The sequence below is a fragment of the Equus asinus genome, chromosome 8, assembly GCF_041296235.1.
Source record: "Equus asinus isolate D_3611 breed Donkey chromosome 8, EquAss-T2T_v2, whole genome shotgun sequence".
NCBI lineage: Eukaryota > Metazoa > Chordata > Mammalia > Perissodactyla > Equidae > Equus > Equus asinus.
The window spans coordinates 24,237,598-24,257,502 of record NC_091797.1 but is presented as its reverse complement, the minus strand read 5'-3'; the positions used below and the strand labels follow the sequence as shown (position 1 = coordinate 24,257,502).

At 51.8% G+C, this 19,905-nt stretch overlaps 1 long non-coding RNA gene across 1 annotated transcript; it reads left to right on the top strand.

Moving 5' to 3' along the window:
- The first annotated feature begins 14,664 nt into the window (after nucleotides 1–14,664).
- On the top strand, nucleotides 14,665–19,419 carry LOC139046056 (uncharacterized). The gene is made up of 3 exons (XR_011505619.1): nucleotides 14,665–14,990; nucleotides 15,440–15,659; nucleotides 16,728–19,419. It is a non-coding gene; the product is annotated as an uncharacterized lncRNA (long non-coding RNA).
- The last annotated feature ends 486 nt before the right edge of the window (nucleotides 19,420–19,905 follow it).

The window sequence follows — 19,905 nt, the reverse complement described above, 5'->3', positions numbered from 1 at the left end:
ATGAAAACAGGATTGAAACAAAACAACAACCCACTAACTGGGAAAAAATATTTGCAAGTCATATATCTGACAAAGGCTTAATATCCTTAATATATAAAGAACTCTCGCAACTCAACCACAAAACATCAAACAACCCAATCAAAAAATGGGCTGGAGACATGAACAGACATTTCTCCAAAGAAGATATACTGATGGCCAATAGGCACATGAAAAGATGCTCATCATCGCTGATCATCAGGGAAATGCAAATCAAAACTACACTAAAATATCACCTTACACCCGTTAGAATGACAAAAATATCTAAAACTAATAGCAACAAACGTTGGAGAGGTTGCGGAGAAAAAGGAACCCTCATCCACTGCTGGTGGGAATGCAAACTGGTGCAGCCACTATGGAAAACAGTATGGAGATTCCTCAAAAAACTAAAAATAGAACTACCATACGATCCAGCCATCCCACTACTGGGTATTTATCCAAAGAGCTTGAAGTCAGCGATCCCAAAAGTCCTGTGCACCCCAATGTTTATTGCAGCACTGTTTACAATAGCCAAGACGTGGAAGCAACCTAAGTGCCCATCAACAGACGAATGGATAAAGAAGATGTGGTACATATATACAATGGAATACTACTCAGCTGCAAAACAGAACAAAATCATTACATTTGCAATAACATGGATGGACCTTGAGAGAATTATGTTAAGTGAAATAAGCCAGCGAGAGAAAGATAATCTGTGTATGACTCCACTCATATGAGGAATTTAAAACTATGGACCAAGAACAGTTTAGTGGATACCAGGGGAAAGGTGGGGTGGGGGGTGGGCACAAAGGGTGAAGTGGTGCACCTACAACATGACTGACAAACATTAATGTACAACTGAAATTTCACAAGATTGTAACCTATCAATAACTCAATAAAAAAAAATAGTGCTTCTGTGAACACTGTAGTCCATGTCTTTCAGAAGAGCATAAAGATGTATTTCTGTTGGGTGTATCATACCCAGGAGTGGACACACCAAATCATGGGGCACGCATTGGTGGATACTTCCAAGCAGCTGTCCCAAGTGGCTGCATCACTGTATTCTCACACTAGTCATGGATGAGACCTCAGGTGCTCCACATCTTCCTCAGCACCCAGGACTGTCCATCTTTTTTCACTCTGGTCATTCTCGTGGGTGTGTAGTGGCATCACACTGTGGTTCTAATATGCATTTCCCTACAGACAATGATGTTGAGCACCTTTTCTTGTTTATTGGCCATTCAGCTATCCTTTTTGAGAAGCGTGCAAGGTTTTTACCCATTTTTCTCTTGAATTGTCTATCTTTGTCCTATTGATACATTGTGATATAAACACAAGGGTCTAGTAACACCCACCTATGCACACACACACACACACACACACACACCACACTCTAATTGACTAACTGAAACAAAGGGGTAGAAACCAAGCCGGATGTAGGCGGAGCACACTCCTTGGAGATAGGGCGTTTCCAGTGGGGCTGAAGTCCCCTCTTGAGCCCCCTATGGCCCCTCCTCTTCTCAAGGCCAGACTAACAGATGAGACAGAGTGAGAAGAGAGGCACCACACTCAGCCAGGAGATAATTGCCAAGTCCTGGCTGTGTCCCAAGCCCTGCTCTGGAGGCTGGAAACTCTGCAGTGGACAAAAGAAGACAGGCCAGTCCACTGGGACCCAGGACTCTTACTCGAGCATGAAAATGGGGCTCAGCCTTTTCTTCTCTGGAGCTGGGCTTAACTCCACCTAAGACCCTAGAGGCGATGAATGCCTTGGCTAAGAATAATAATAATAGTAATAATTAATAATAATAAGCCGCTAACATTTATAGAGCGCTAATGTCCCAGAAGTTATTCCAGGTGCTCCACAGATGTTAAGCCACTGGTTCTCAAACCCTAATGGACATCAGCATTGCCTAGAGGGATGTTCAGCACAGACTGTGCTGAGCCCTGCCCGGTTCTGACTCAGCGGGTATGGGAGGCCCGAGAATTTTCATTTCTTTTTTTTTAAAGATTGGCACCTGAGCTAACATCTGTTGTCAATCTTCTCTTTTTTTTCTTCTCCCTAAAGCCCCCCTAGTACACAGTTGAATATTCTAGCTGTAGGCCCTTCTAATTGTGGCATGTGGGACGCCGCCTCATCATGGCTTGCTGAGCCGTGCCACGTCCGCACCCAGGATCTGAACGGGGAAACCCTGGGCTGCCGAAGCAGAGCACGCGAACTTAACCACTCGGCCATGGGGCCGGCCCCAGAATTTTCATTTCTAACTCCCAGGTGATGCTAATGCTGGGCTCTTTCAAACTATTACCTCAGAGCAGACCTATTATTATCTCTGTTGCTCAATGAGGACCCTGAGGCAGGGACAGTCTAAGCAATATCCACGTCTGTGACCACAGAGCTCATAAGAGGTGGACCTGATATTGGAACTGAAGCCATATGACTCTGGAGTTTGCACTCTTGACTATTAGACTACACCACACTATGCCCAATAACTTGCTTTTAAAGGCTCTCATAAAAAGTCCTGCTTAACTGCTGAAATAAGAGCCTCTGATTCCTGGCTGGCTGGCTTCCTGGCTGCCTGTGCACCTGCTCTGCCCCCGCAGAGGTGCCAGCTACTGTGATGGATGGTGCTGGGATGGGTGGATAAGCGTGGAGGACGGGGAGACATGTGTGGGTTTTGCAGCTTAAAGATCTGTATTTGAATCACAACTTCAGGCTTTATTACCCTTAAACCCTGGCAAATTCGTAAAGTACCTGAGATTCAATTTCTTCATTCTTGTTAAAACAGAGAAATATAAAGTTATTTCAAACCCCAACTGACTAGAGCTGCTTTTTCCTAGCAGCTGCCAGAGCACAATCCCCCTGCAGGCCAATGGCTCTTTGTTGAAGAGTTTCTCCTGACTGGGCATGAAAGGAGGGGCCCTGAGGGGGAGACAAGACCCAGAGGCCAGTCTGGGTTTTTTCGGGAAGGGGAGAGGCAAAGGGCAGGAACAGGGGACAACGGCCAAGGGCAGGGGATCCAGGAGAGGCAAGGACAAGTCATTCCAAAATCCGTTGGGAGGTTGGGGCTTTCTGTGCGGATAGCGGACGGTGAGACAGGCAGAGGCATGTTAAGAAAATGGATGTTTAAAATCTAAAATAATTTGCTTTATGATGGCATGACATCACCACCCCTTCTTTTCCATTACCTCCAAATTCTGCATGTTCCTAGTATTTAGAGGAGAGAGTGGAGGCACAGGGTTGAGTGTAAAGGCGAGATCCTCATCCTAGGGATGCAGATGGACCCCCATGAGGATGATCCCCCACGGCAACAAGAAAGCCCACTACTGTTTTCAAAATCAGTATTTGTGCCTCAGACAGGAGGACTCCTGAGAGCAAGACACAAGGACGCTTCCTGTTCAGGTCCAATCAGATAGATTGGTGTGGAGGAGGATGGCCATTCCTGCTTGGTGAGGGGGTGGACACGCTACACGATCTCAAGGCTTTTTCCTGCTGTGGGTTCTTCTTACCCAGCACCCGGGCTGGAAAGCTGAGTGTGCTGGCTGAGGGGGAAGCCATGGAAGTTTCCTGTAAACCATGTTCCACTGAGGCTACAGAATAGATCCAGGAAAGTTTCTCTTTATAGATTTAGTCCAGCTAAGAAATAAAGAATCCAGGTAATAAATGAAGAGGGACTGATAAAATTAAAATAGCACCATTTGGCAACCCTTGTGAATGAATAGATCCAGGCATTGCTCATTGGCCAATAACATCACAAAAAGAAAGATAATCAGACTTTTGTGACTTTTGATGGACAGATACAGCACCACCGATGAGGGAGTCAGAAGGAAGGAACGAAAAAACAGAAAGGAAGGAAGGAAGGAAGAAGGAAGGAAGAAAGAAAGTAAGAAAGAAAGAAAGAGGAAGAAAGAGCAAGGAAGGAAGGAAGGAAGGAAAGGGTCAGAGGGAAGAAGGGAAAGGAAGAGAGAGAGAGAGAGAGAGAGAGAGAAACCTGAACCGCTCAGGCCTGTGGATCCAGCTGCCAATTTGCAAGATGAACAGAGGACAAAGGAACATGTTCGATGATACCAAGGGGACACAATCAGTAAAAGCCAGACTGGAAAACTGTACAAAACAAAAACCCAATTTCATCAATAGGTTGCAAGGAAAAAGCAGAGAGAGAGAGACAGGAAGACCTATGAATTAATAAAGACTTAAAAGATATATCAACCACTCAGAACGTGTGGACCTGGTTCAAACCCTGACTCAAACAAATAAATGGTTTTAAAAGATGTCATGGAGGCTCTTCCCCTGCCTCCAAGTAGAACATCCCTTCATCCATGTGGGATTCCATTTAGCTCCAAGGATGGGTAGAAAAGCATTCACTCATCACCTGGGGCTGTGTTTGTCCCCAGTCCTCCTGCTTGTGATGAATAAATGCCCTGGTCAAGGCATGTCCGCCCCTCGTCTACACGTCTCCATCCTCCTTGAGTTCTGAACAGAAGAAAGGTGAAGCGCTGTGCTCCTGTCCTCTTGGCACTACACTTCCCTCTGCTTGGAGAGCCTGGCCCCCGTCCCACAAAGGTGTCCTATGCTTTCCTACGCACCCCTCCCTGCGCTCTCTCGGGCAGTCAGATGGGTTGGGAATGGCGAGTAGGGGAGAGAGAAGGACATGTCTTTAAGGGAAGGAGCCTATTTCAAGGATGGGAGGAGAAAGACAAGTTTCTAGAAAGGTGAGGCTAACTTGAGACCCCTGACTGCTCTCTGTTGGTGGGGAGTTGTGGAAATCATCAAGACTTGAGCCACCTTGCCAGGAGCTGGGAGAAAGAGCTACTCACAGCCACAGGTGGGCTGTGTGATGTCAGTCAGGTTAGAGAAGGTATCAAAGGCTCCTCAGCACCAGAGCATGGGGTTACTGGGTCATCAGGAGCAGAGTCCAAGTCCTGTGGCAGGAGAAACAGCCTTGGCTCAGACAAAGCAGGACTGCACTCTCTTGGGAGAAGAAACTGAATGTTCCCCTGTATTTGGGGGCAGCTACTGAGGAGATCAGCCCCACCTCTCACTGATGAGACACATGGAGAGGGAAAGAGACACCTAAACCCGCTCAAGTGCATCCAGCTGCCAATTTGCAGGAATTACGGAGGACACAGGAGCGTCTTAAAGGATACCATGGGGATGCAAGCAACAAAAGCTAGACGGTGGAAAACTCCACCCAACAGAAACTCCATTCATCAGTAAGCTGCAAGAAAAAAAAAGGGATATGAAGACCTACAGATTTTAAAGGATGTATCATCCTCTCTCACTGAGCCAGAGACAACCCTCCCTGGGAAGCTCCGAGGGTAGGGCTGAGTTAGCCAGATGGAGGGGAGGCTGAAGCTGGGGATGGAGGAGCCTCTTCCTTCTGGGAGAGGGGAGGCAGCTCGCCATGGAGGAGGTAGAGAAATGGCCTGGAGCCTGAAAGAGGAGGCCCCCTCAGGAGGAGGACAGGAGACTGAGAGAGGCATCAACCATGTGGAGCGACTTCCTCTCGAAGATATAATTCATAAAGAGTTTGTGTCCTGAGTACAGAGGGGGCAGCGCTGTGTGGGATGAAGGAACAGCCTCTTTGCTTTCTGCCCTCGCTGCTCAGACCCTTTAGGGAAAGACTTGTGCCAGTGGGAAGATAGCCAGGTCCTACTACCAGGGGGAGCGAGCACCAAAATGTCTCACAGCCCTGGGTCTGGCCAGGTCCAGGTCCCACTGGGAGAAGTGTTGGATGGCGTGGCCCCTGCCCCAGCAGGCCCTGCCTACACTCCCTGGTACTTCCCAGTGAATTGGCCAGGGACCAGGGGAGTAAGGGGGTGCTCAGGACAGGGACATGAACGTCTCCCCATATGTTGCCAAGCAGAGACAGGACTAAAGGGGCATGGAGGTCCCTACGGCTGAGCAAATGGAGTCACCAGTGGATAACAGCAGCCACAGAAAGACCTATGAGAGGGAGAGTAGGAGCTGAAAGATATGCGCAGACTTGAGAGAGGGGAAAACTGAAGTCCATGATTTTTAAGAGATTATTAAGGAATACTTCTGAGAAAGAGAAAATGAGAGGATTCTGCCTCACTGAGATTAAGCTGGTAAAATAGCAGCAAAGTTCCAAAGCCTCGCTAGTCCATGGGGGAGGTTTTGAAAAGGGTGCCCCACTCTGGGCAGATGTCGCTCTGCAGGGTGGCCGGGCCATGGACAGTCCTTGGAAAGGAAAGAGAAGATGCTCCTTCCTCCAGCTGGACCCAGGGAAGCCCTACTTACAGCATCAGCTGGTGCCGCTGTGCCATCCCCAAACTGCACAACCAGATGTGGCCCTCCTGGTGGTACTTGTCTCCCATGGGGCAAGGGGGGTTTGGAGAAAGGGCCCATGCACTTGGCGGGCAGGGAGCACGGTAGAGGGTAGTTGGCTCCCACAGGCTCTGGAAGACGGTGTCCCCATGAGTCCTCTGCCCTCATGGGCCGCCTCATGTCCCCACGATCCTTTCTGAAGCCCAGTGATGTGGGATTGGTCAGAGCAGAGATAGAGACGATGAAGTAGACATAGGCTTGTTTCCCTGGGGCGTAAAGGGAATAAAGTGATGCTGGGATGCTGCAGGAACTGTGTGGCTCCCACTTAGAACCACTTATCTGAACACCATCCACGTGTCTCCTGCTGCTCCTCCCCTTCCCCCCCCCCCCCCCCCCCCCCCGCCCGTTGGCATCCAGGCTGCACAAAGAAGACTGCCCCTGCTGGGCCGGGGGGGTGGGGGGGGGGGAGGAGAGGAGAAAAGCAGCCCTGGCTCCCTCCAGCTCCTGGTGCCTGTGTGGAAAGACTGGGGTAGGAGACTTGAACGCTCTGCCCTGAGGGCTGCAGCAGCTCCCGGCAGCCCCTCCCTCAGGGCCTGCCCCCTCCAACTTCACGCATGTCATCTCCAATCGCTGACGTTTATTGAGAACCTGCTAGTGTTCCAGGTGCTGAGCCAAACACTTCACACTCTCCTATCAGACTGGGATCTGAGATGCAAGCAACAGAAACCAACTCTGGCTGATGTAAACAGAGACAGAATTGACCAAAAACATCTTTGGTTACTCATAGAATCTCTAAAGGGCCTGAAAACCAGGTGTGGAGCTACACACTCAAGAATAACACCCAAAGGGATGCTGCTACAGTGGTCCAAATATGAATGCCACTGCTGCGGGCTGCCCTAGACGTGGAGCTTACACCACAGGTGCCAACTGGCCACTGGCCGCCGGAGTAGCAGCTCAGCCACTGTTGACTCTTAAAGAAGTTACAGAGACAGAAATAACGCTTCAGGGGCCCCGGGGTCCAGGACAGGTGAGTGTGACCAGCAGAGCCAAGTGTTCTGTGGTGGAAGGTGGGCTCTGCCACCCACTGAGACCCCAGCACACACAGGGAGAGAATGAGGTACTGGCCCCAAAGGAAGACAAGGCTCCAGCTCCCAGGCTTGGTCTCATTTATCTCGTTTACGTCTTGCAAGAATACTGTGAAGTGAGTGGACATGTCACCTTCGTTCATCAGAACAGGTACCGAGGGTCAGAAATATTAGCCAAGAATACAGAGCTGATTGTCAGCAGGAGGCCCAGGAGCAGGATGTAGGGCTGTCTGACTCCAGAGGACCCGTTCCTAACCGCGTTGTCCCTGAGCCTCCTGTCTGCAGCGCGGCCAGAGGACACTGTTTAAGACAGCGTCTGCAGGAGAGACAGCAAGTGAGCGGGACAGAGAGAGGGAGGAGGGTGTCTATGAATGTGTGTGTCTGTGTGTGAATGTGTCTGTGTGTTTGTGTGTGAGTGTGTGTTAGTGTGTGAATATGTGTCTATGTGTGTGAATGTGTGTCTTTGTGTGTGAATGTGTGTTTTGAGGGGCGGGTTGAGGATCTCGCCCTGACTTGGTCCCTTGGGATATCAGCGTCTTGGCCATAGCCGTCTGATAGTGGTGTCCTGTCTACCTGCTCCAGGTATTTGTGTGTGACAGTACTAAAGGCCTCTCTAACTCAGGATGCGGTGAAGCTGACCAAAAGCTCCATTACAACTGAACGCGGGGTTTGTTCTGCGCCGGCCACTTACGCACCGTCCCACATGCTGTACTGACGCCCATTCCCTAACAGAAGCCCTGACAGTGTGCAGTTTGGGGGGTGGATATCTAGAAACCACAGACTCGGAAGGAAGCATGGGCTCTTCTGAAATCAGCCCCTCTGGACTGTGAGCTCCACATCTGTCTTGCTCACTCCACAGCCCTGTGCTGCCCACACCTGGCATATGGCAGGTGCTCACAACTACTGGTTGAATAAATGAATGAATGAGTGGGCGAGTGAGTGAGTGAATGAATCGGCCTCCTCACTGATGCCGTCATAATGCCCTCAACCAGCGTGACCAGGTGGGCTGTCCCTGTGGCACTGGTCTGCCCGGCCCCTCGTTCTTCTGATGCCCCCATGATCCAACTGAAGCTTTGATGTTTGCCTCTTGCTTCTCTCTTGTTCCCAAATCTTTGTCTTTGCTTCTTCATTTTCTTAAAATACTCTTTCAGAGTCTGAAATCCGCGCCCATTAGTTTCTACAGACAGGCTTTGATTCCCTCCCACAAGCTCTGGAAAATCTGAGCAGGCGGAGGCAGCAGCTCTGCACGCCTCCAGGGGCGCCCCAGGGTGTACAGGCTGGGGAGAAGGGACAGAGACAGGAAGAGGCTGAGTCACCTGATGGGATGATGGCACAGCCCCCCACCAACTCCTACTCAAGGGACTGTAAGTCCGAAAGATAACACGGCTGGGCGGTGCCCTACGCTGTGACTTTCCTGCCTGCATGGTATTTTCGCACACGGTGGTCAAGAGGCCTAAAGGGCTAACATTGTGTTCGATGCTCAGGTCACCCACTACAGACCCAGGATCTCACCTCCAGGCCTAGAGGAGAACCCAGTCTTTCCACGATGGAAGTGCCCAAAGAAGGCTGCGTGCTTACTGCATCCCAATGGGTCGGCAGCATCCTTGCCCTCTGCTGCCCAGACATCACAACCCAGGGCTTCGAGACTTTGGGTTATGCATCCGGCCACCTCGCACACCTGGAGCATCGGGACTCAGAGAGTGGTCACAGAGGCTGTCAGCTGACCCAGCCTGTAAGCCCCGGCGCTGGAGGAAGCCTCCTAAAGGAAGCGGCAAGCTTCCAGCCTCAGAGCCTGTCTCTCAGTGCTCTGTGCCGCCCTGAAGGCACTGTGCATGCTGGTGTCATCTCCCCTTGCCTGTTCCTTCTGTTGTTACCTTCTATCTGGTAGCCCAGGCTTTTCTGGAGGGCAGAGAGGGAGAACTCTGTCACGCAGGTAGGCGAGCTGAAAGGGGACAGACTGGGCTTGGGGAGAGGGGGACCACCCCTGCTGGTGCTCATCTGGATGCGGCTTTCTCCTGGGCAGTTTTGCTTTTGCATTTTTCAGCCCCCGTGTCTGTTCACCCCCAGGGGTTCCTGAAGAGGGACAAGCAGAAGAAATCAGGGTTGAGGCCAGGGCGTGGGGCACTCCCTTGCTGCTAGGAGCGAGCATGAGCGCCTCAAAGGGCACCTCACCTTCCACCTTCTGCAGGACAGGCCTGGCTGAGCCAGTCCCAAGGGAAGGGGTCAGCGTGACACCTTCCTCCTCCACATACCCTCCTCCTTGTCGGTTCCATCCCCAGGGAGCCACAGCACTGCCCCCTCACCTCCCACAGGCCCTGAAGGCTTTCTCACACCGTCCTGTTTAAATTCGCACCCCATCCCCTGACCTCCATGCCCTCCCTCCCGGAGCTTACAAGATGGTGGGGACGGCAGTGACGGATGCCATGAGAGGAAGAAAGCAGGGTAAGGGGGATGGGAGTTGGGGAGGTTGTTATTTTAACTCAGGTGGTTAGGGAAAGTCTCTCTGTGGAGGTGACCTTCAAGCAGAGACCTGAGGGAGGTGAGGGAGAAAGCCAGGTGCACGCTGGGAAAGCCCGACGCAGACAGAGGGGACAGAGCGTGCACATCAGGGCCCCTAAGAGAGAACGAGGGCTGGAACATTTGAGGGAGAGCAAGGGGGCAGTACCGGGGACGGACAAGGGGGGGAGGAGGAGATGAGACCAGAGCCACCCTGAGGGGCTGGCTAGGTCCAGCTCCCCAAAAAACTCCTTTGGGTGTTTTACACGTGTTAACTCACGTAATTCTCTCTCACCCAAACACTCTGAGGTGACGATGATTATTATCCCCATTCTTCCAGATGAGGAAACCAAGGAACAGAGAGGTTAGATGATTTCCCACAGGTCACAGAGCCAGGATTCAAGCAGGCCTTGCCCAGTCTGCACACCTAACCGCTTTGCTACGTTGCCTGTAATAGTGACTCATCAGCCTTAGAATCGAAAAGATGGCTACAGCGTGGGCGCTCCGTGACCCTGGCAAGTAAACTGCCCTCTCTGTGCTTCTGTCTCCTTGTATCCCACTCCTCACAGGCTACGGTGTAGCGTGAAGCCGAGAATGTGCACACAGGGCTTAACATGCCCTGTGGGTGGTCACTCCCCTCCCTGTCCCTCTTCCTGGCAGGCAGGGGCAGCTCCCACTAGCCAGGACAGTCTGAGGAGCAGGGTGCAGCTCAGCCGCTGAAATGCAGGAGGGGAGAGTATGAGGGCCTGGGTGGAGGGTGCTACTTTCTGGGACGGGGTCCCCCCGCTGAGAGGAGTGGGTTCCAGAGGGCACTGGGCCCTGGTTCTGCATCTAAGAGGAAGGGAACCACAGAGAAGAGGAAGGGAGAGCCGGCCACGTGACGCGTTTGCCAATTAAAGGAGAGGCGAACAGTGGAGAGATGGAGAGCAAGCTCGGGAATTCTGGAGAAGGTGGTAGGATGGGTGCTCTCAGGGCCTGTGTCTGAAATAAGTGGCTGTGGCCCCAATTTGCTGTCCACACCCCGCTTGCAGCTACACTGACTGTTTGCTGAGCTTGGCCTCGTGCATCATTATTTGCAGAGCTCGGAGCTGTTTGCAAAGCTTGTCGCTGCCTGTGTCACCATTTGGAGAGCGTGGCACTGTTTGTCCTTCTTGAAGTTTGGTTTTATTTGCGGTGTCAGTGATTTTGAGAGAAGCTGCGCCATTTGTGTCACTGTGTGCTGTGCTTGTCACTGCCTCTGTTGGTGTCTGGTGTCGACAGAGTCCGTTCCTCCTGGTTCCTCTGTCTGCTGAGGCGTCAGGGTCAGTGCCACTGTCTCTGTGCATGTCCAGAGTCCGTCACTGTCATAGGCCTCATCTGCAACGCTCCTCACTGCCTGGGTCCCTGTTTGCAGAGCCTGTCATGGTTGCAGTCACAGTGTTTGCAGAGCTTGGCCCTGTTGGTTGCACAGCATGCTGGCCGCTCACCACCTGGGCCCCTGTCTGAGAGTCCGTCATGGTTGGAGTTATGCTGTCTGCCCTGTGGGCGCCATGGCTGCAGAGCCGATCACTCTGTGCTACTCTTTGCTGAGCCTTATCACTGTTGGGGGTGCCGTCTGGGGCATGGTTTGCAGAACCCATTGCTGTCTGTGCCTCAGTTTGCACAGCCTCTCGCCATATGTGACACAATAGCAGGACCTGAAACCAGGGGCACCTACTCTCCCTACGTCATCACAAGCACCCCAAAAGCCCGTCTCTGGTCTCTGGCAGCCACCACTCCCTCTAACCCAGACATCACATCACCCGTGCGCCCCACCCACACCCTCTGACCATTTCTGGCCACTGGTTTCTGGGGCCTCCTAAGACTAAACCCCCTGCCTTTGTTTCCTGCCCCACCCAATGGGCCCACAACCTGCTTCCTGGAGCTTGATTTCACTGCAGAGTCCAGGCCACCTGGGATGGCTTTGGACCAGGAGCACGGGCAGGCCTGTGGAGGAGCCAGGGCTGGCAGGAAAGAAAAAAATGATACAGAAAGAGAGGAGCCATCAGGAAAGATGAAAGGATTTTGCTTCTTCATCTGACGGGGCTTGAAGGCTGTCACTGGGAGGGAGATGGCTCCTTGCATCCGAGGGTGTAATTAATTAAGGGCGAGGTGCGGCAAGAGCAGGCAGCTGGCGCGAGTGATAAAGTGACATGGCACAGCAAGTCCCCAGTGGTGATAGAGATTAGGGACGCCCATCACACACACGGGCCTTGCTGAATTCGGGGCTGGGAAGGACGGGGTTCTTCTGGAGGGAAGGGCAGGCCCTGGGCAGGAAGCATTTGTGGGTGAAGCTCTGCCTCCTTCAGACTTCAGCACCTTGAAGTTCAACCCCCGGTGGCAAAGCCAAAAATACCCATTATGCCGCTGCTCATTTCTTGGAGAGAGAAAGAAAATGAAAGCGTGTGTTAAGGGGAAAAATCGAAAGGAATGTTTAAAAAAACATTTTAAAAGAATAAGAAACCCACAGACTATTGGAAAAAAATAAAGAAAATCCTCGTTGAAAGCCAGGAAAAATGTGTGCTGAGGATCAAAAAGAGTTTCTGGAAAAGGAAAAAAAAAAGAAAAAACCTCTGCAAGGCTAACTAGCAGAGAAAAAGAGGTCACGCAAAGGAAAGGCATCAGTTAAACATCCATAATCTACTCATGTATTTACATTTTATTATTAATTATTTATTATGGGAAAAAGTCAGATGCGAACTTGAAGCCAAATGTCCAGGAAAAGAATGCGAGGAGTCCTTTGTGAGGAATCCAAAGCCCATAATAAGAGGGCCTTTAAATACTTCAAAGTCAGGAAAGCAAGTCAAGGTGTGGAATCACAGGGCACAAGGTACACACGGGATGAAAAGGGGCTGACAGACAGGCTCGGCCAACTTTGTGCCAGGGGAGATGGCCCAGAGTCCTCCCTCCCAAAGGGCCTTCCATGCTGAGGTTGAATGGACAAGACGAAATCCTCATGATGGCAGTGACTCTTGACATCGCTTTATGGTTTGCCATCATGTTTGACCTGCACCCTCTCATTTGATCCTCACTTCAGCCTCTAGGATGGGTACGAAAGGAATTTTTAGTAGCCCCGTTTATTTCAAGATCAAAATTGGTCAAGAGGCAAGAGCCTTCAGCTAAGTTATGTCAGTGTTGGAACGACAGCCCAGGGCTCCTGACTCTAAGACCCAAAGTCTTAGCACACCGCCACGCCATCTTCGTTTGGCTTCCTGCAGAAGCAGACACTGGGGTGAGGATGTGGGCTCATGTTGTTTATTTTGGAGGTAAAGCACATCTGGTAGGGACAGAGAAGGTGAGGAACCAACATGGGATGTGTCATCAAGCTGATTAACACTGAGGAACCTGGAGCTCAATCCTGCAGGGGACCTTGGGTAACAGTGTGGCACCGAGCTTCAGAGATTTCCTTCCTCAGGGCAAGGGAGCTGGAGTGTTTATCCACCAGCTTCAGGCAGCCATGGAGGGCTGCTCCCAGGGGCCTTAATTCCCAGTACCTCTGTCCTGCCCCAGCAGATTCCAGCGAGGGCCCTCAGGCCGAGTTACAGGTGCTGACATTCGGCACTGGGCCAGCTGGGGAAATGCTAAGGGCTGAACGGACAAGGGAGGACACTGACAGCCCCTGCCATGCACACTGCCCAAATTCTGCGTTTCATTCAGAAATCCATCTAAATAAGCCATCAGGACCTGTGCAATCCACCTGGACCTCCTGGATAAACCCAGAGGTGAAACTGTGAACCTGAGATCCAGCAGAGGTGGCTCCAAGCAGCCGCTGTGTCTGTGGCCTGGCAGATCACCAGCCACACTTATTCCTAATAAGTGGATCCTTGAGATAGGCGTTACCTGTAGGATATCATGATTATTGTTATTATTATTCTGTAAAATAGATGTTATTATTCTTCTATAAGATAGATATTATTAAGCCCACATTTCACACATGTGGAAACTGGGGTTCTGAGAGATTAAATAACCTACCCGAGGTCACAAGGAGAGGGGGATTTGAACCCTGGATCTCTAACTCAGATCTATACCAGCTTTTCCTAGACTTCACAGAGGTGGTCCTCTTGATTTTGGAAAGCCCCGTTCCCAATCCTCTCCCCATCGGAGAAGAAAATGAGGGAGGGAATGTAAATGAGTTCAAGAACAGCTCAGGTTAGTGCCCAGGAGACAGGATCTCACTGAGATTAGCCCAGAATTTGGAGCTTGTGAGGTGACATTCCCTGTCACCTGTCTGTGACAGAGCTGTGGCCTGGGAAACTGTGAGTCTGGGATGGGGTACAGATTCTAATGGTCCAGGTGTGTGTGTGGGGGGGGGTCCCAGTGGGCGTGAGCATCAACATGCCCCGGGGAACCAGATGGAGAGAAGTTTTGGGATCTGGAGCGGATGAGGAGAGAGGTGAAACTACCCATGGAGTGTCGGGGGGCTGAGAACATGTTTGGGGTCCTTTCACCCCACTGCTGCCTGCCCTTCAGCCCCACAGCTTCACGAAGACCCCTCAGCTCTCCTGCCTGGAACTCCTCTTTTTTTAGAGCAGGAAGCCCAGCCCTGAGCGGCAGTAATTGGGAATCTTTTGTTCCACACAGTCTCTGCCACCCTCCTGGGGTTACAAAGTTACTTTCTACCGCCAGGCACATGGGGTTTGGCCTTTTTCATTTATTTGAACATTTGCAGTTAGAAAGGGAGGGGAGCAATGGGGTGGGGTGTGGGAGGAGAGAGAGATGTAGACAGGCTGACAGAGGGAGAGACCCACAGGGAGACAGGGAGAGGAACTGAAAGCAAGATCAGAACGCTTGAAGAGAAGAGGCAGGCAGACACGAGGACGAGAAACGGGAAGAGGAAAAGAGCGTAACAGTCAAAGCTTGAGCAGCAGCTGGAGCCTGGAAAAGCAGGAAGGAGATACAGGGCCTGGGGCCAGAGAGGGAGACCGGGAGGGAGATGCTGGGGAAGAGCAGAGACAGATGCAGAAAAGGAGGAGGACACGGGTGAATCCACGCAAACCGGAGGGAGAGAATGAAAGCATGGGGATGCAGAGTGAGGCGACCCCCCAGTTCCCAGAGTCCTGCGGTCCCCACCTGCGCACAACCAGCCCAGAATGGTAATTACGTGCTGTGCTTTAACAATCTCCAAAGCTCGCTGGTTCCCTGAGAGGGGGAGCTGGGAGGTGTGGAGGGAACCATGCAGAACCTTTGGTGCCGTCACAGAGAGATGAGCCAGGCATGCGGTGGTCCCTCGGGAGCCAGAAGAGAGGCTGGCCAGCTGGGCCGAGGAGAGGCTGGATGGAGAAACCTTGGAGAGAAAGGACCCAGGGAAAAGGAAGCTCAGGAGGGGAGGGAGGGGCATCAAGAGATGGAAAACCCCCTCAGACTCCCCAACCACACGTCTTGAGGGTGGGGGGGGCGTGGATAGTATCTTTCTATCCTGAGGTGGGGCAGCCCCTCCCCCAACCCATCATCCTTTCAATTTCATCAGCACTTTCCCTGAACCCTTAAACAAGCCTGCCTCCCGGCCATCTCCACGTAGGGGAACCTGCCTCTTCTTTTCTAGGGCCCTATAAAAACTGAGAACACACCTTCCTTCTGGATAAAGAGACCTGTCCTTTTGTGGCCTGCCTTTCAGCCTGCCTCGTCTCTGTGCTCTGCATCTCCAGACCCTCCAGCCAAGATCTGTCGTCAGATGAGCCCTCCAAGTCAGATCCTGGAAGCCCGGCCTTGGGGTTGTAATCCAGGGGCTCCAACCACTGCTGTCTGCTCCCCTCTTGGGAAAGGTAATGAGCAGGGCCCCATTTTCCTTAGCCTCTCATCTGCCTAGGTGCTCACCAAGCCCCCCATATCTATACCGTCTTCCTCCCCAGCCAGCCAGCCCCTGTTCAAGTGGGGAGAGGAGGCTGGAACATGCTTACAGGGTTCATGACAAGGGGACACAGGGCTATGATGGGAAATCCTTTGCCCAGATGGAGGGCAAAGGGAGGCACTGGTCTCTTGAAGTCCCCCAAGACTTAATGAGCCTGAATCTCCATAGACCTAGGGCTTTGCGGCCCTCCATGCCCTAGGGCCCCAGCCTTTTACAGCTTCTCTGAGACTTGGTATGGTCTAGGCACAGTGCAGGAGATGCTCCCGTGCACAGGCTTTCTGTGGGCTCTCCTCTGCCCGCCCCTCCTGTGCATCCCTTTGCATCTTCATGTAGGCAAATACCACCTAGAACCACCCGCCCGGCAACACGAGGGGTGAACACAGATGCTGGCATCCGACAGCATATGTCTATACACCAAACAGATACACGTGCATGCATGTCTGCCTGCAGACGGAAATGCCCGCAAAAGGGAGCATTCAAGCACACAGGCCCCATGTAGGCAGCCAGCCCAGTGCTTCATAAATACAAATTAAATTAAATATGCGCAAGCACACCCGTGGTAAGTCATCAGGCACTGCTCTGCCCACAGCGAGGGTGTTTGGGCTGAGCAGCCTCTGCACAGCTAAGGAGCCTTTGATTTGACAAATAAATTACACTTCTCTCCCATTAAAGAAAAGGTTTGAAGATTCGAAGCCTCAGGCCAGGAAGCAGTGACCACCCTGGGGACAGGGGTGGCAGGTCAAGCTCTCCTCTCTCTGCTCCTGTCACAGCAGGACTGTCGTCTTCCCTGAGGCCTTGAAGGGTATTGAAAGTCGAGATGGTGGGAGGCTGAGACAGGGTCAGCACGTCCTACAAGTCTGCTGCCTGGCAGTAGGGGAGGCTTCCCAGAGATCTCCAGGCAAGGACTCTGAGTGTGGCACCAGGCTGTCTCAGAGGTCCTCTCACATCCCCTTCAGGCACCTCCTCGTTCTTTCCTTTATAGTGTCCTCCCGAGAGTCTATGAGGCTGACCTCCTCCTGTGATAACCTTTCTCATCTTTCTGAGACATTCCTGTAGTCAAGAGAAGGAATGCATTGGTGGGACAGGAAAGACATCCAGACAGCACCCTGCTCTGCTGCTCCGTAACCTATGCTGTCTGGGAGAGGCTGGAGACCCAGGAGATTCAGGACAAGCCGTTCCTCCACACCGCTCGTCAGCTTCGTCTCCCGTGTTAATAACGCTGCTCACAGGCCAGCGCTTTGGGGAAACAAGACATCACTGCTGGGTCTCAAGTCCACTCTCCCAGCCCAGAGTGTTCGTAGGCAGGGGCGGCATCAGAACTACCTGTTGGGTCTCCAGGACACTTCCCAGCCCGTCCTTGCACTCCGGGATACCTGCCAGTCCCTGCCTAAAAGCCTCCCACATTGATTTTAAATGCAGCTAAATCTTCTAAAGTGGGCAATTTTCCGCAAAGGTCACTGCTATTCTCAGAGTGGTCTGCACTGCCTGGTGACCCCAGGAAGGCATTGGAGGTGGTCCCAGAGGGGTGGAGAGGGGAGGGGGAAGGCAGGAGGAGAAAGGCATTCTAGCCTCTAGACCCAACTCCCCCGCAGCCCCTGCACACGCCCACCTGAGCCTCCCTTGTTCCCCTGCATCAGATGCACACTTCACACACAAAGCCGCGGCTCGTCAGAGTCAGGAAGAACCTCAGAGGCCACACAAAACCCTCCTTTTACAGACAAGAAAACTGAAGCCCAGGGAGGTGACATAACTTGTCTGAGGATGTATCGACAGTCAGGGCCAGAGCTGGGGCCCGAACCTCCTCATGCCCATCCCACTGTTTTTTAGATGTTTACTTCCAAAATACAGCAAGACTCTCCCTGGAGTCCTGAAAAGTGATTATTTATAAATACTCAGCCTCTGTGTCCAGATTATTACCTCTGCTTGGAATACCCTCTCCCCTACTCTCTTTCAAACCTTTCTCTCTGGAAGACTTCTATTCATACTCCACCTTGCAGGACAATTGGCTCTGTCCAAAATGTCCCAAATGCTAAAGACCTTTGGTGTGGACCAAATGTCTTATGGATGTTTTGGACAGGATCAAATGTCTGCTAATCCCACTCTGAAGCCCAGTTGAAATGTCACCTGCTCCTTGAATCCTCTCTCCACCCCCATCCAACCTCTACAGATTGACTCGCTCCCTTCTTGGGTCTCCATGGCACTTGCTGTGACTCTGTTGAGCACATAACAACTGGAGTTGACTATTTCCCTGTCTGCTTCTTTCCCTGGGCCATGGGCTCCTTCTGGGGATGGGCGGAATCACAGCAGAGTCTAGCACAGTGTCTGGCCCAATTGACATGACTAACTGAATATCAGTTGTCCGTGTCAGTGGAGGGGAAGGATGGTTTGAGAATGGTCCTCAAGACTCGAGGTCAACTTTCTAGAAATATGACTCACGCTGCAGGTAGTGACCCTGTGTATTGCTTTCTCTCCAGATATATTTGTAGCTATGAGGACGCCCCAAGCCTCACTGCTACAACCAGGGCAGCACGGATCCAGGGAAAAGGCCCCTGCTTCATCCTACCCTGTTGGGATGGGGTTGAGGCAGAAGTGGCCCATGGCCTGAGCTCCAGGACACTGGTCTGGCCTCGCCGTTCCTAGGAGATGAGCAAGACTATTCTCCTCGCCTCTCCTTCCCCTGGGTGGGTCATCGATGACATACACACCCCGAGTAGCTGTTGGTAAGGCCCGTCCCTTTTGACCACAGGTGCTGCCCAGCTCAGTCCTGAAACAAGAACCCTGGTGGAACATCAGGTTTAGGAGTGGGATTCAGGATCAATTTTGAGTAAGGTTTGAGAGATTAGACTTGGGAGACGGCCTCCCAGCCCTCACGAGGAGTTCCCAGCCTCGTGGAGGAGAAACGGTCCCTGCGCTCAGGGAGCTCCCAGTGGGACCAGGAGACAGAAGGAACATGCGCACAGCGACATCGGGGCCCACTGGACCCATAGGACTGATCTGTGGCTGGAGAGGGTGGCAGGGGAAGGGTGCCTCCGGAGGAAAAGCGGGGATGTGTGGAGAGAGGATGGGGCTGGGGATTCCCTGGCCTGCCTGCTCACCCTGTGGTGAGCCCAGTGATGTGAATTCTCTCTCTAGAATTTCCTGGTGGCACTCAGTTATATTGCTCTGTGTGTGTCTGTATGTCTGTGTGTGTGTGTGTGTGTGTGTGTGTGTGTGTGTTTCTGTTCGGAAGAACAGGGAGAAGTGGGATGGAAAAGGGACAGGACATTCAGAGATGAGCGGCTAATTTCCTGTTAATGGCTGGTTGCTTGGCAACCCAGCTTCTTTCTGCCTGTTGCCCTCAAAATCGGACTGCGGAATTTTTAATGTTAAAGCGCCTCCCGTGGGAACTCAGTTCTGTGAGAGGCTGGCCCTGCCCTGCTCCACCCTGCTGGGTGACAGGGGACACAAAGTGATAGTACACAAAGACTCGAAGCCACCATTCCACACAGCCTGCCCGAATGTCTCATTCTGTCTTTCCTGCCATCTCCTCCATGAACAATCGTGTACTCATGCAGACACACGTTTATATAGCACGTGTGCACACACACAAAAATGCACTAGTCTGTGACTCACACATATATAATAATAATAAACTGCTACTCTATTTGAGTTCCTACCATGTGCCAAGTATTTTGCTAAGAGTTTTGTATTAATTTCCTCTATTATTCTTCCCTTTGGCCTTATGAACCCTATTGTCATCCACATTTTATAAAAGAGGAAACAGGAGAACATGTCCAGGGCCAGAGCACTCATATAGAGATGCTACAGATATCCAACGGGGAGGGGGGACGGCCCTAAAATGACCCCAAGAATGACCTCTACCCACATTCTTCATTCCTATACCCTACAAGCCCTCTGAGAGTAAGTCCATCTGGAAAGTAAGAGACCCAAGCACAGGGGTCCCTTTCTTCTATTCAAACAGCCATGACCTTGAGGGACGATCCCTCTGCCGTGTTCCACCTGAGTCGGTGGACCTGGGACAGGTGCCAGAGCTGGTTCACACTTTTACGTGGCAGAGATTTAATAGCAAACATCCAGTGTCTCTTAATCAGAATCACGATTTATTTAGAGTGGAAATATGCCACTTAACTAAACAAACAAGCAAACAAACAAACTGACAT